Here is a 13,874-nt window from a genome sequence, read left to right as displayed (position 1 = left end):
ACAAGAACTACAAGAATATGTAAAAAAAGTGCATGATCCTAACAAAATTCAAGGTAACCTGATCTTGGCGATAAAATAAAGATTAAACAGATATAGACCTTCTTACAACTCTTATCTGAAACAAATCACTATAATTTTATTCACTTCGGGCTGTATGGAAGTCCAAGTATCCCATATTTTGTTTAGCAAGTCATAAGCTGCAACGTATGAGAAGACCAAGCTGGTTTAACCAAAATCCAATTTCATACAGGATTAGTGCGGGGTTCTTATTGAATTTAATCAGTAAAACAGGACGACTTTAGTATTCCCTTAAGATGCGATCGATGTCGCGATTCACCTTAATGCGCTCGAGACTTATCGGCTGATAAAGCAATAACGACGTAATGGCGTTGAACTTTGCGAAGGGAAATCTTCTTCACAGAAAAAGAAGTAGATGAATTATTCATTGATAGTTACCGAAGCGGAATAAAAACGTGTAAATTCGTTGTGCGTGCGATGTTACGGAGTCATCGTCACTTAACAACCTATGATTATTTAATAATGGCTGTTAAAAAACGATCTATTATTAATCGTGGCATAATTAAACTGAAAATCGTTGTTTAGCGAGTGTGCTATTAATCTATTAAGAACAGGATAAATTATGTACTAAATTATCTAATGCACAAGTGTTTGTGTCTACACATCTGTTATGTGTCTGTGTGTCGTAGATAAATATTCTACACTGAAGATAAATATAGTACGCTATAAATAAATATTCTACACTCGAGATAAATATCCTACACTGAGAGAAAAAGGTTTGATATTTGATATTTATGATATAATATCATGGTAAAATATTATGGTTAAACTGAGGGAAAAAATTCCAAAATTTTAATAAATATTTATTCGAATAATATTAATAAAATATTTGCTTACGGTACATATTTACTCTGTAAGAAAAAATATTACTTTAATTAAATTTGTGGTTCCTGTATTAAATAAACATACATATATTTACATTTAGTAAATATTTCATTAGTGCTATTTGATTAAATACTTATTAAAATTTAGTAATTTTTCTCTCAATGTAAGAAGTCCATTTTTATAGTTATTACTAATTAATATAAATAATAATAAATTTATGTTTATGGTTTTACTAACTATGAAAAAAATTTCAACGCGAATTATAATTATTATATACGTATTGACTTCTAGACTTCGGCATCGTTACGCAGCTAATACAGGGTGTAACCAAAATAAGAGAAAAAACTTTGGGGCCGAGTTCTCCACACCAAAACATGAAAAAAAGTTCATATGAACATGTCCGCAAATTCACTGTTGCTAAATTTTAATGTTATTTTTGGGGACATTTAAAGTCTTTAATTTATGAAATTCTAATCGTCAACAAAGATATGTTACGCCAATGTATCTTTGATACTTGTAACATCATTTGCAATTGCCTCGGGATCTTTAAAAGAGTGCGATAGTCCATGATCCGACGTGTCCAAGCGTGTATAGAATCACACAAAAGACATTTGTTGTAATTAAAAATTGAAAATAAATAATATTAAATAATAATAAATGTTACCTTTTTATTTTTCCCTATTAATAAATATTTTGTGCTGTATCTCAGTAACAGTGAGTTCGCGGATATAAGTTTATAATATGAACTTCTTTTCACACATATTTTCGCGTGGGGAGCTCAAGCACAAAGTTTGTTACTTTATTTTAGTTACACCCTGTATATAATTATTTAATATGTCTAGACTAACTTACAATTAAGTTGATGCGTAGTTTAGACGAGATAATCACTGCATTGCGCAGATATATGTGGTAAACAAGCTGCGAATGATAACGTAACGATACCAAAATGTTGTTAAGAGTTACAGAATAGATCTATTGAATGCTTAGAGAGTTTAAATGCGGAATGCTCTTTTTTGTCAACTTTTTTTCCCCCCTTTCGTCAGTAGCGTCGTTCTATCGGATACGCGACTTCTTTTGGCCGTAGCAATTAAGTATAGCTCGTTGGTATCAATTTGGCATGTTTCCCGCGATGGAACGGCGGCTAATTCGCCAGAACGGAAACGGTCTTTACCTTAGCCACGGCTCCGAAAATGGACCCGACCCCGATCGCTCTCAGACGCACGTCTTGTGTGTGTTGCAGGGATTGGAACGCGACGGGCAACGTACGCGTGCAGGAATCCTGGCCGACGTGAACTACTCTCGCCGCGACAATGTCGAACCATTCCACCACCGAAGGATCAGGCTCCTTGATTGTTTCGCGCGCTACGGTGAGTCTTCCCTTCAATCCTGAGAAGATTAGATCAAGCGAAAGAGAATCGAGCAAGGCGTGAAACTTACTAGACACTCGAGATTGATTACTTCTTCTGGCGCGCTCGGTTCCTACCGGGTGTTCCTGCGGCGAGGTTCACGCGAGATTTTGGAAACGCATTCTACAAAGAAAAAAAAAAATTAGTATTGAATCAACAATTCATTGTTTCATACACAAGAGAGAACATTTAAAATTTTGGAAGAATTTATAATTTTAAATACATATTTTAATTTTTTTCTTCATGTAAGTAAAATATTGTTTGTTTAAGATTATCAAATTCTTTCAAGAAGATTTTATATTCTTGCTTATATATGAAACAATGAATTGTTGATTTGATACTAATTTTTTTCTGTGTACGAAAATTGGATTAGACTTGTGTGCTAGTAACATGTAAATCTATGTATTCGTAGTTGACTCGATTTTCTTTATACGCTTATTTCATGTGGTCGGGCCATAATTTACAAGGAGAAACAAAGGTGTTAATTTAGTTTTATTTAAGCGATTCACGCAAAACTCAGCTCTGATACGTGAAAATTTACGCAAAGATGTGAGCATTATTGCATCCTTGATGAAAACAGTCTAGTGATCAGATGATAAATTGAGAGAAGGTTTCTTGTAATTTCGATTTTATTTAGTAATTTGCTAACGAGTCAAACCGCGGACTACTTTGAATTTTAATGAACTCGCTATAACGATCAGCCATTTGAGCGACGATCTAGGGCGTGACAACGTCGATTTTTTTTTCGCTCGTCCGTTAACGTAGAAAGTCGATTTTCACGAGTGACGAGTACCCACGCGAACGGCAAATCGACTCTCCGGAACTCGGTGGTGGTTCGTCCATGAAAGTATCGCAAAACACCAAGGATCGTTTTTTGCGCGCACTTTGCGCGCGCGCGCCCGCGTTGCGCCGACTCGCGATCTCTACGACAAACGCGATCTCTATCGGGCCGTTTAATCGATCCATCCTACCGATCTTTACAACGAGCCGAGAAAGCTCTCACGCCGTGACCGATCCCGACTCGATTCCTCGCGGCCGGCGGATTAAATCGGGACGCGGATGTTTTGCCCCAGTTTCACTTGACAGGCCGATCTGCACGGCGAGTTCGTTCCGCTCAGGCAAACTAGGCGATTGGCCGCTTCGATAGTCTGCCGATCTTACGATCGATCGACCGATTCGCTCTCCGGATCGCCAAAATCGAACAGCTTGACCCTCGGCGAGCCGGTCGGCGAGCGCACCTTGTCACCGATCGTTCCGCCATGGCGGTCGCTTTAATTACAAAAATAAGTCAATGAAGAGAAAAAAATCGCGCGCGGCGAAAAAATCTTTCGCGCCATCAGTCTCGCCGCTCGCAAGAACGGGTCCTTTCGTCGCGCTCAAACGAGCAAACTCGAGCTTCTACGCCTCTTTCGAGAATACCGGCCCTCCAACGCTCTCTCGTTTCGACATTGCTCGTACGCACGGCGAGAATGAGTCGTTCTTTGAGCAACGTCCACGAAGCAAATTGGATAGGCGGAGCGCAGTAGTCGGGAAAGTACGTGGAACTAACCGATTTCGAGCTGATCTTTCAAGATTTTCTGATATCTCCCGTGACAGACAACACCTATGATGTCGCACGTTAATTGATAGTCAACAATGTACTCACGCGATCTATAAAGTCATTTCGTATTTTTATTTGCTTCTATTTTCGCTCGGAATCGAAAAATAAATTTAATAGGGTACGGCGATAGTAAAGAGGGAATTTTTTCTCAGGAGAATTTACTCCTCAAAGTCACAACCAAGAAATAACATGATATCTCAAAGAATTTTACTATAACTTTAGCAAAATTTCACCAAATTATTTTATATTTTATCATAGATGTTAATACGAGGCGTCTTTTAAACGCAGAGTTGAGTAATAACTATAATAGTTACAAAGTTGAAAGTTAAATAATAGAGTTAAAAAATTAATAACTTTTAACTTAATTAATGGTTTAATTTAGTTAATAGTAAATAATTTAATTTTTAACTTTAAGTCATTTTTAAAACACAAATTTTAATTTATTAATTTTTTTTTCTAAGTTAAAAAGTTATCTATATATGTAAAAGAAAAATATATTTTTATATAAAAAACAATATTTCTTTGTTGTTTCATATAAATTTAATTTACAAATAAAATATTAAATTTGTTTGAAAGTTTAATCTTTTATACATTCTGTATAAAAGTCCATCGCCAAACAGTCAATTTTGCCGTTTTCAACTCTTTATTCTTCTTCATTGAGAAGTCAATCATTGAGAAGTCGCTTCTTGAAGGAAAATGTGAAAATTACTTGAGGCGAGTGAGTTGTAAGGGAGGTGCCTTTTTAAGCAAAAGTTAAGACCAGTCACACATACGAAAAGAAAAAGAAAGTAAGAGAAAAACTTATTAGTGGCACAAAACACTTGTACAGTCCTATTTTATTTATAGACTGGTGGCTGTATGGCCAATAGAAGAAACAGTAAGATAATGACAATATATGACGTTTGGTGCGCTACCTAAAAGATTTAGTGATTTCAATGAAAGAAGAGAATAAATCGAAGAGAATAAATAATCCCAAATAAAGTCTAGCGATAGATATTTGTGGAAAAGGTGTAAAAAAACACTCGCTTAGAAATTAATGGCGACTGTTTAGAAAAATAAAGTACAAGTGTCTTGTGCCACCAATAAGTTTTCTCTTTTACTTTGGCTTTTCCTTGTTGGCCTGCATCTAATCTTGCTCTTGACATGCGCCTCTCGTAAATCACATAAATTTCTTTAAAATGCCATGTTATTCCTTTAACATAATTTTCAAAGAAACTCTAAGAGAAAAGTCTTTCCGTGTAAAAACAATTCATTTAGTCACACTCTAGGAGGCCATTTGTTTCGAGAATTGGAATATAAAATATTTCAATTTCCGAGCGAAATTCGATTCGCTCTCCAATCCCAAATCGCCCGCCGTTCTTGCGTGCACACTGAGGCGTAATGTATCGTGCGGGCGATTAAAAATTGAAACGTCAGGTGGACGGCCTCCGGTCGATGAGTTCGCGCGAGGTACGTGCCCGCTCCGGAGCGACGGGTATCCCGAATTTTTTCAAGAGGGAAAGCTTCCTCCCAGGCGAAGAGGGGAATGCGCCCCGTCATTCCACGGATCTCCCCGGCCCGGGAACCTCGAAATGGAACCCGAGGTCCTCCATCGAGGGTGACAGCTATGAAATCGTTCGTGATTGCTCCTCTCACTTCGCGGCCCCCAACCTCCGAAGCTCTACCAAGCAGTTATACGAAGGCACTGTCGATCGGTTCTTCCGCAGGACTTCTTTTCTGTTGAAAAACACGGCGAAAATTATCTCTGCTCACAAAATAACCCGAATATAAGTGAGTCTCTGAAATAAAATCGTCGAGTGAAATGATAACGAAAGTAACTTCATGTAATGTGAGAAAAATATTAAAATGCGTCAAAAAAAAATTACTTTAACGAAGCCGTGAATCGTCGTTCCGTTGAGTCATAAGAAAATGTTATGTCGAAGTTAAAAATTGAAAACCTCATTATGTACCGCTTCATAATTCGAATAGCAGGACAGTCTCAATCGCGGCGGTTAATATAAATATTGTGGGAAAATAGAATCATAGGGCAAATTATAAGTAATCGAAATTGTTATGAAATAAGTAAAGCAATGGTGGTGTAGTGTGCTAAGTGGTAGGAGTGAGAATCAAGGTTGCCGAGTTTAAACCTCGGTTCAAATCTCTTCGAATTTACTGGCTCAGATAAAAACGTTTTATGTGAGACAGTAAATTTGAAGAGATTTGAACCGAGGTTTAAACTCGGGAACCCTGATTCTCACTCCTAGCGCTTAGCATGCTTCACCACGACTGCTTTACTTGTCTCAATAAGTAACAATTTCGTTTACTTATAATTTGCCCTATGGTTCTGTTATTCTATTTTTCATTAGAAAACAAGAATAGAACGATAAAAACACGCTAACATCTTCATAAGCGCTATTCTGAATACGAGTCACAGTATTTATTTAAACTATTTTAATACAACTATAAAATTTTTAATGAAATTATAAAACGCAAAATATTTTTACGTAACACATAAATGTGCAGAATGGTTGTACTATTTTTTTATTACATTATCTGTATTACAATGAAAGTTGCGTAGTAATTAATTAAAAATTTAATTTACAAAGAAAATATTAAATTTACTTGATGATTTATATTGTAATTATTTGTTAAAGCAATCTAATTTGTAAAAATTACGATATTCTAATTTGATATAAATAATACCTTCTCATGAAATTTAACTTTTAATTTAAATTAAATTTAATCTTCACGGAATTTAAATTGAGTTAAATTATTGTTCATACAACTTGTAACTAAATTAATTTTATGAGCCGTTAACTTAAACTTTAGCTTAAATTAGTTTTAAAAAAATATTAATTTACAAAATCTTGATTACAATAATTATATACATTACTATAATTATATAATATTATATACGTAAACACAATTCTTTAAAAAAATTTGTATATATAATTAACTTATTTATTTATATTTTATTTATTTATTCTTTTATTTATTTACTTGTTTATATGAAGAGAATTGTGTTTTATTTATCAAATCTTTTCATCGGTATAAAAGTTTATCAGTTCTCGTTTGCGTGTGATATTCTTCAATTTTAATACGTTATATAGCTGAAGTAAGCTTCCAAATACGTAAACAACAGAAAAAATCCCTGACTCTGCAGGTCAAACGAATGAGGCACGCGTTATTGGAATGGGTAAACCTTCGATTTAGATTTAACTTTATACGAACGTACGTACTGACGCGCAGACAATTACATTATGTATTAGGAAAATAGAAAAAAAATCGTAGGGCAAATTATAAATATTTGAAATTGTTATGAGACAAGTAGAGCAGTCGTGGTGTAGCATGCTAAGTGCTAGGAGTGAGTATCAGGAATCCCGAGTTTAAATCTCGCAGTTCTTCGCATCGGCTCCGTTAATTTTTCCGTAATTCTTACGGAATGTTGTAAAACGTCTGTCGCACACTGACAGTTTTCGCCGCGCGAACCGCTCCGGGATCACGCCCAAATGGTACGGCTTATTACACCGATAATCGATTCGGCGGATCTGCATCGCGGCTCGTTCCGTGCCGGTGATTTTTCTCAGGTGCGCGATAGTGCTGATTCATGGAAACAGGAGAGAGTAAGGGTACGGAGGAGGCAGCCGTGGAAGGAACGCGCGGTCCTTCGGGCGAGATTAACACGTCAAAGACGACGCGCCCTCTCTGTCTCAGCAGTTGCCTCGTAACTCCCGGTGGATACAGGACTAATGGGTTATTTCAGGTAATTAGCCGCGCGCGGCCGTCGCCGTTTCTTCCCAGCGAAGGGCTCTCTCTCGCTCTCTCGCTCTGCCCTTCCTTCGTCCTGCGACTCGCCCTCAATTTCCTCGCGTAGCAATCTCGCGCATGCACACGCGGGACATGTCTTGGCTTTTTTTTTTCCTCTCCGGTGCCGATTGATGATGATCGTAGGGCACCTGGATGGACACTCTTAATCAGCCAGCCGATATGCTCTCGACGATTTACTTTCACATTGTACAGCTAGCCGTTAATTCACGAGAACGTAGTTGGCTGTAGGCGGGGCTAGTCGAGAGGGTAAATTGCAACAGTCATCGCAAAGCTCTGCGCCTTTCACGATTGCAACACGCCGTTACGGAGTTTCGTAGTCAACATTGGCGAAACGGCGCGGCGGGTGGATAATGGCAAATTCTGCAGCAGGCGCAACAGAATTCGTGACTGCGACTAACCCTCCTTTAATCCAGTTGCATCGAGCGTGTTATTTCGCGTTTTGGCGGGGATTAAAGATCGAGAAACGCTAAGACGTCATGATTCGAAGAAAGTTTATTTCCGCGCAAATATATATAAGGTTGCAAATAAGTGAACAGAATGCTTCACGATTTAAATATTGTTATATCCCGACTGGGGTGATATTGTTCCCGTAATAAGTTCTCTATAGCTTCTTAAAGTTGCTTACAGCATTAAATTTCACGATTAAATTAATTGCGATATTATTTCCAGCTTCAGTTTAAGACTGCGGTTTAAGTAATGGGATCCTGAAGTCTGTCCCGTTTTACTGATTAAACGCAATAATTTTTTAACAACTTTTCGTACGTATTACTTTTGATAGATTTATAAATTCTATTCCAGAATTAAAGTATATGCATTAACGCGTCTGCAGTATGGACTTTATGCAGAGAACGAAAAGTTTTTCAATTCAGATCTTTTTTTATCATTTCTTAGGTGAACACGGCGTTCAGAGCTCATATTGCCAAGTCGTGACAATACTTGTTTGATGTAAAAGCTCCGTACTTACGAAATTGGAGACTCTGGACAGGTAGATTACACGAAAAAACACCAAGTTTTTAGAATTAGACTTATTATTAGGCACCTAATTCAATATGAAAAGTTTATACGTACGTGTACGTGCGATACTGATGTAGTAGGATGTAATGATATTTCATAAACCATACGTATTTAGATAAATTCTCTTTACCTTATCTAAGATATGTTTATCAGTAATTTATCTTATCTTTATCTAGATAATCTTAAGTTATCTCAGCGCAACACTGTTAAGCACTTGCGAGATCGGCCAAAAAATAACACTTCTCGTGTTTCATATATCGTATTCATATATCGGTTGGAATATTCAACTTATTATTAGATATTGATCTAACATTTATTGCGTTATTGGTTGACGAGAATTTCGGTTTCAATTCTTGTAACAAAGAGTAACTTAAATTATAGTCGGAGGGGCTGTTGGGCTTTTAATCGGAACGATCAATTTTTGTCGCGCGTGAAAGGTGCGAGTATTGTGACGCGGATTCTCGATCGATCAATAATATCGCGATCGAGCAATTAAATCGCGCGACTGTGAATTCGGTAATTATGGCGCTAATGATGGGTAGCTCGCGACAGCTTTCTTCAAGCTCCGATGGAAGAAGGTCCGCTCGCTCGCTCGCTCGCGCGAGCACGCAAAAGAGTATCCGTCGAAGGCGCGAGGCGAGGTAGATCGTCCAAGAAATCGTCTTTGCCGAGTCACGCTGTGTAACGAACTTCAGCTGGGTGCTAGTTCGAGAGACGAGACGAAGCCTCCTTTCTCGAGTCCGAATCGCGGTTAGCCGTTTCGCCGCAACGCAACGCAGTAGGAAGAAGGTCGTTACGGAGGGAAAGATCAAGGGTCAGTTTCGTTCGAAGCGACATCTGTATGATTCTCGAACACGTGGTCCATGTATGATTAACTCTGAAATTCTGTTTTTCCTGCACCGCCGTCGTGCTGAGGTTCCGTATAAAGTCATCATACGTGCCTCTATCATCGTCATTTGACAAAAGAAAAATCAGCTTAATGTCGAAAATATCATTAGTAGATGAAAAGAATAATAAAGAGTTTGAAGAAAACGTTTGTTTCCGCTCCAACGCGGCCGTTTTCTCCATCGTGAGCGTCTCGAAAGAGCAGCGAGGGAGACGACGTTTCTGTCTCTCTTTCTCTCTCTTTCACTCACTTACGGTTCGCGATTCGTTCTTCACGCACATAGACTCAGTTCCCTCTTTCTGGCATCGTGGACGTTTCGCTAAAATCGGATCGGCATCTCCCGATCGGCTCTTGCCGAGATTCCTCAATGACAGCCGATTAAGGACGATTCGCCGCGAGAACGGGAACGGGCGTCGGCGAAACGTCGGCGTGGACGGGAACGGCTCCGGGCCCGCTTCGTTAATTCCTGATTTTCCTCGGTCCGCATCACTTTTTAATTGACGCCAGAAATTGAACCAGAGAGCGGCCAGAGCGCTCTGGCCGGCCGCGCGTCCGTTTTCGCAGAGTCATCCTCCGCTACCTCCCCGTCCGCCTCCCTTCGTCCCCCGCCCTCCGAATCATCCACGCTGGTTCTCCTCGTCCAGGATCGGATTAAGCTGTACGTAATGTGGAAGATTATACTGTCATAAGATTGCTCGCGACGTGCCTCGTTATTATTCGGGATATTTGCTTATTACATCAGGAGGGGTGGGGAGGGGGAGTGCAGCCGCTTTGCCAACGTTGCTGAAACGAAATGGCGCGCTGTGAGTTTCTTCGCGAGGAGAATTGGACTACGAGTTGTCGCCTTGGTATTTCCTATTAACCTCGCACACTCCTTTCTCTTTGAAACACGATAGTTTAGATCTGTTTCTTTTTTCTTTTGTAAGAGTAAAAGCCTATACGGCACAGCGTACACTGAGAGAAATATTACCCAAACGTGTGGTTAAATAGTAATCAAATGAATTCTTGTAGTTACTGATACCAAAAACTTAATTACGTTTAACGAAACGTTTGGTTGTAAGTCGTATGAAAATCATTTGTTTGATTAAAGCTACAAATTTGGTCAAAACAGCTACGTATTTAGTAATTACAACTACATCATCAAATATCCTTCTCAGTGTAGAAAAAGCATTGCAGAATATTGCTGCAATGTTTCGGGAAATGTCCGGTTGCAGCAACATTACGTATCAATCTTTCTGAAATAGACATTTTATTATTTTATCGCTGCAACATTGCTGAAACATTGTAGCAATATTTTGCAATGTTTTGCTGTTCTGTGCTGTACGCGGGAATGCAATGATGCAATGGCGCTTGAATGTGAACTCTGTAGAGAGAACGAAGCCGATTTTAAAATTGGAAAACTCCGTTGATCGTTTTCGTCTCGTTTACTCGCAAGAAAGCCATTACTCTCGTGCCAATCTGTACTCTTCCTGAGACGTGGAGTTTCTTGCTCCTGTTATGCATACATGTGTAAACTTTCAATAAACTTTCTCGCGGCACGTATAAAGCCTACTTTCCGCGACTTGCGAGTTTCATTTGAGAATCAAAAAGACAAAACAAAAATTCTCAAAGAATTCATACAAAAATGGGACACTGTTCCCGATGTAATCGTATTTCCTTTGTGAAAACGAGAGTCGTGCTCGAAGAAGGAAGTTCCCAGCAACTTTTAAACGATTCAGATCGTCGGATTCCCGCTCGGTTATCGCTTTTTCGAGAAGAGACTCGAGTTGAAGTCGGCGATGTCGCGCTCGCGCACCGACGGCACACAGTTTCTATCGGCTCGCCAGGTGTTCCAGTCACGTGTCAGTTTCCGCCTGTCGGTTTCCAGCTCGCCGAGATGCTGCCAATGACACCGATCTTTGTCCCACCCCCGCCCGTCACGCACCAGCAGCTCTCGCCTACCTTTTCCTCCATCCGTCGCGTTTTCCGCTCCCGCGTCCTCGCCTAGCGAGAGCGGGCGACCCCAGGGAGGGCCCAGTGCAGGTTCACCTGCCGTCTCTCGCGTCCCTCCTCTGTGAAACCAATGTCGCCTCTCTGCCGGACCCGACACACGCGATGTCGCCGTCGCGTCGCGCCGTGTCGCGCTGCACCGCGTCGCGTCTCGTCTCCACCTCCTCCGCCTCCTCCGGCAGTCGTGGCTGTCATCGGCAGCAGCTCTCGATTCGCGTAAAAATAATTACACTGAAAGAGAGGATTGGGTACGGATTGCGAATCTTCCATACCTTCGCACGCGGCTTTCCATCCGTTCGACGGCCATTGTGAGGATGAACGGACGGACGAACGAACGGATGGACGAACGGACGGACGGACGGACGGACGGCTTAATAAGCTCGGCACGCCGGAACGGACGCCGATAAAAATTTATCCGCCTCGAGTACCTCTCTCGTAACGGAATCGACTCGCAATCGTGTCTGTTCCGAAACGTCTACGATTCCTCATTCACCAAAACACGGATTTACCGCAAAAAACTTGAATACCTAAACGTTTCTCCGTGTTACAGCAAAAGTCAATATTGGCTCCAACTTATACGGACAATTGGCTCTTGAATGAGAAAGAAACTGATATTGAAAGAATAATAAGAGAACGCGACTTTGACTGCGATATGCGAATGCTACTACACGGAAAAAAATTGGTATCAAATCAGCAATTCATTGTTTCGTATCTAAGCAAGAATATAAAATCTTCTGGAAAGAATTTATAATCTTCAAGTTGAAGAAATTTTGTTTCTTCGTGTAAGCAAATTATGCTTGTTTAAGATCATCAAATTCTTTCAAGAAGATTTTATATTCTTGCTTGTATATGAAACAATGAATTGCTGATTTGATACTGATTTTTTCTGTGTAATTAGAGATAAGCCTTATTCGATCAAAATTTAATTAACCGGCCCAATCGGCGATTTGAAGATCCAGGTGAATTTTCAATTATGAATTATTCTGCTTCAATTCGCACGCGCAAAGAAAAAGCGAAAAACGTTTCGGGTCAAACCATTGTGAAAGCGTATTCTAGAATGTTAGAAGAGTGTGCCAAAAATTTTTCAGATTTTTTAGAGCCCAGTATATCTTTCGAAAACACTATTAGACACCAATGACCCGATTGGTTTAGGAGAGCAGCGAAAGCGCTGGACTACGGAGAGTTAATATTTTTTTGTGTGACTTTATAATCAAGTTTGTCAAACTACGCGCCGAATAAATTTTCGATCCTAAAATACAATTCAAAAATTATTCAATTTGTTTCTTAGGTAATTAAATACATTAAAAATATTGTGCTAATAACTTATTACGTAAAATGTTAATTATATACGATCCAAAATTGTTGAAAAGATATTAAAAATTGGTCTCTGCGAGATTCAATAATTCTTCAATTCTTGTTATCAATTGCTGCGCGTGCTTCTCACAAATGAGAAGGGCACTTCTCAAAAAGGAGAGCACATCGGGTATCGAGATGTTGCAATGGATAATTATTCATGATTATTAACATAGATGTACACGTGGCGCGTGCACGTGAACGCGAAACGCGGGTAGAGAAGGTGAAAGCTCGTGGGACATGCGGGAGTTAATAAAAAAGCTCGCGAACGCGTTTCGCCTCGACGCGCCGTGACAAACGATCATCGATCTGCGAAAACAGTGGCTCTCTGTGTTGCCGCGTGTTTTATATATATATATATATATATATATATATATATATATATATATATATAAATTCCCAAAAGACCGGTAGCAATTGCAATCAGTAAGTTTATATTACCACTTCGTCGACGATGCCACCCTCTTCATCAACGCGGCAACTCGTCGACGGCCATTTACACATGCGGTTTTTGTTCGTCATTTACAAAAGCGGCTCGTTATCCTTTTTTCCCCAACTTTAAACAACTCTCATCGGCGTAACAAGTGTGCCATTGAATTTTATCGGCGTGATAAATACATCAGTGTCTTGTGACTGCGACAACTGATGTTATTTTACGACAGTTATTGAAATAGAAAGGTGACATTTATAAAGAGAGTATCTTGGAATTTAAATTCTATGTTTTTTTTTCTATTCACGAGATTGCTTCGATTGCTTAATTAATACTCGCGTGTTGATATATGACTCGAAATACTTTTGAGCCTGTTATCTTGAGCTGCGTTAAAATTTATGCTTACTAATGCTGTTGCACTGTAATAACGACAGATGTATATGGGATTGAAGGTAAAATCGAATTTTAAATTACAAAAGCTTTTTT

General features: G+C 39.3%; 1 protein-coding gene across 6 annotated transcripts in view; it reads left to right on the top strand.

Moving 5' to 3' along the window:
* The window catches only part of LOC105197035 (transcription factor Sox-3), a 413,519-nt gene that overhangs the window by 382,827 nt on the left and 16,818 nt on the right, over positions 1-13,874 (top strand). For 2 of the 6 annotated variants that reach the window (XR_850796.3, XR_003269041.2), the window contains exon 3: positions 2,144-2,270. The exons of the other annotated variants lie outside the window; for them this stretch is intronic. The gene's annotated coding sequence lies outside the window, so the exon portion shown is untranslated. The remainder of the gene's footprint in view (positions 1-2,143; positions 2,271-13,874) is intronic. 6 annotated transcript variants of the gene reach the window in all.

The sequence above is a fragment of the Solenopsis invicta genome, chromosome 9 (genome assembly GCF_016802725.1).
Source record: "Solenopsis invicta isolate M01_SB chromosome 9, UNIL_Sinv_3.0, whole genome shotgun sequence".
NCBI lineage: Eukaryota > Metazoa > Arthropoda > Insecta > Hymenoptera > Formicidae > Solenopsis > Solenopsis invicta.
The sequence above is the reverse complement of the archived record's forward strand: the minus strand, read 5'-3'. Positions and strand labels throughout refer to the sequence as shown.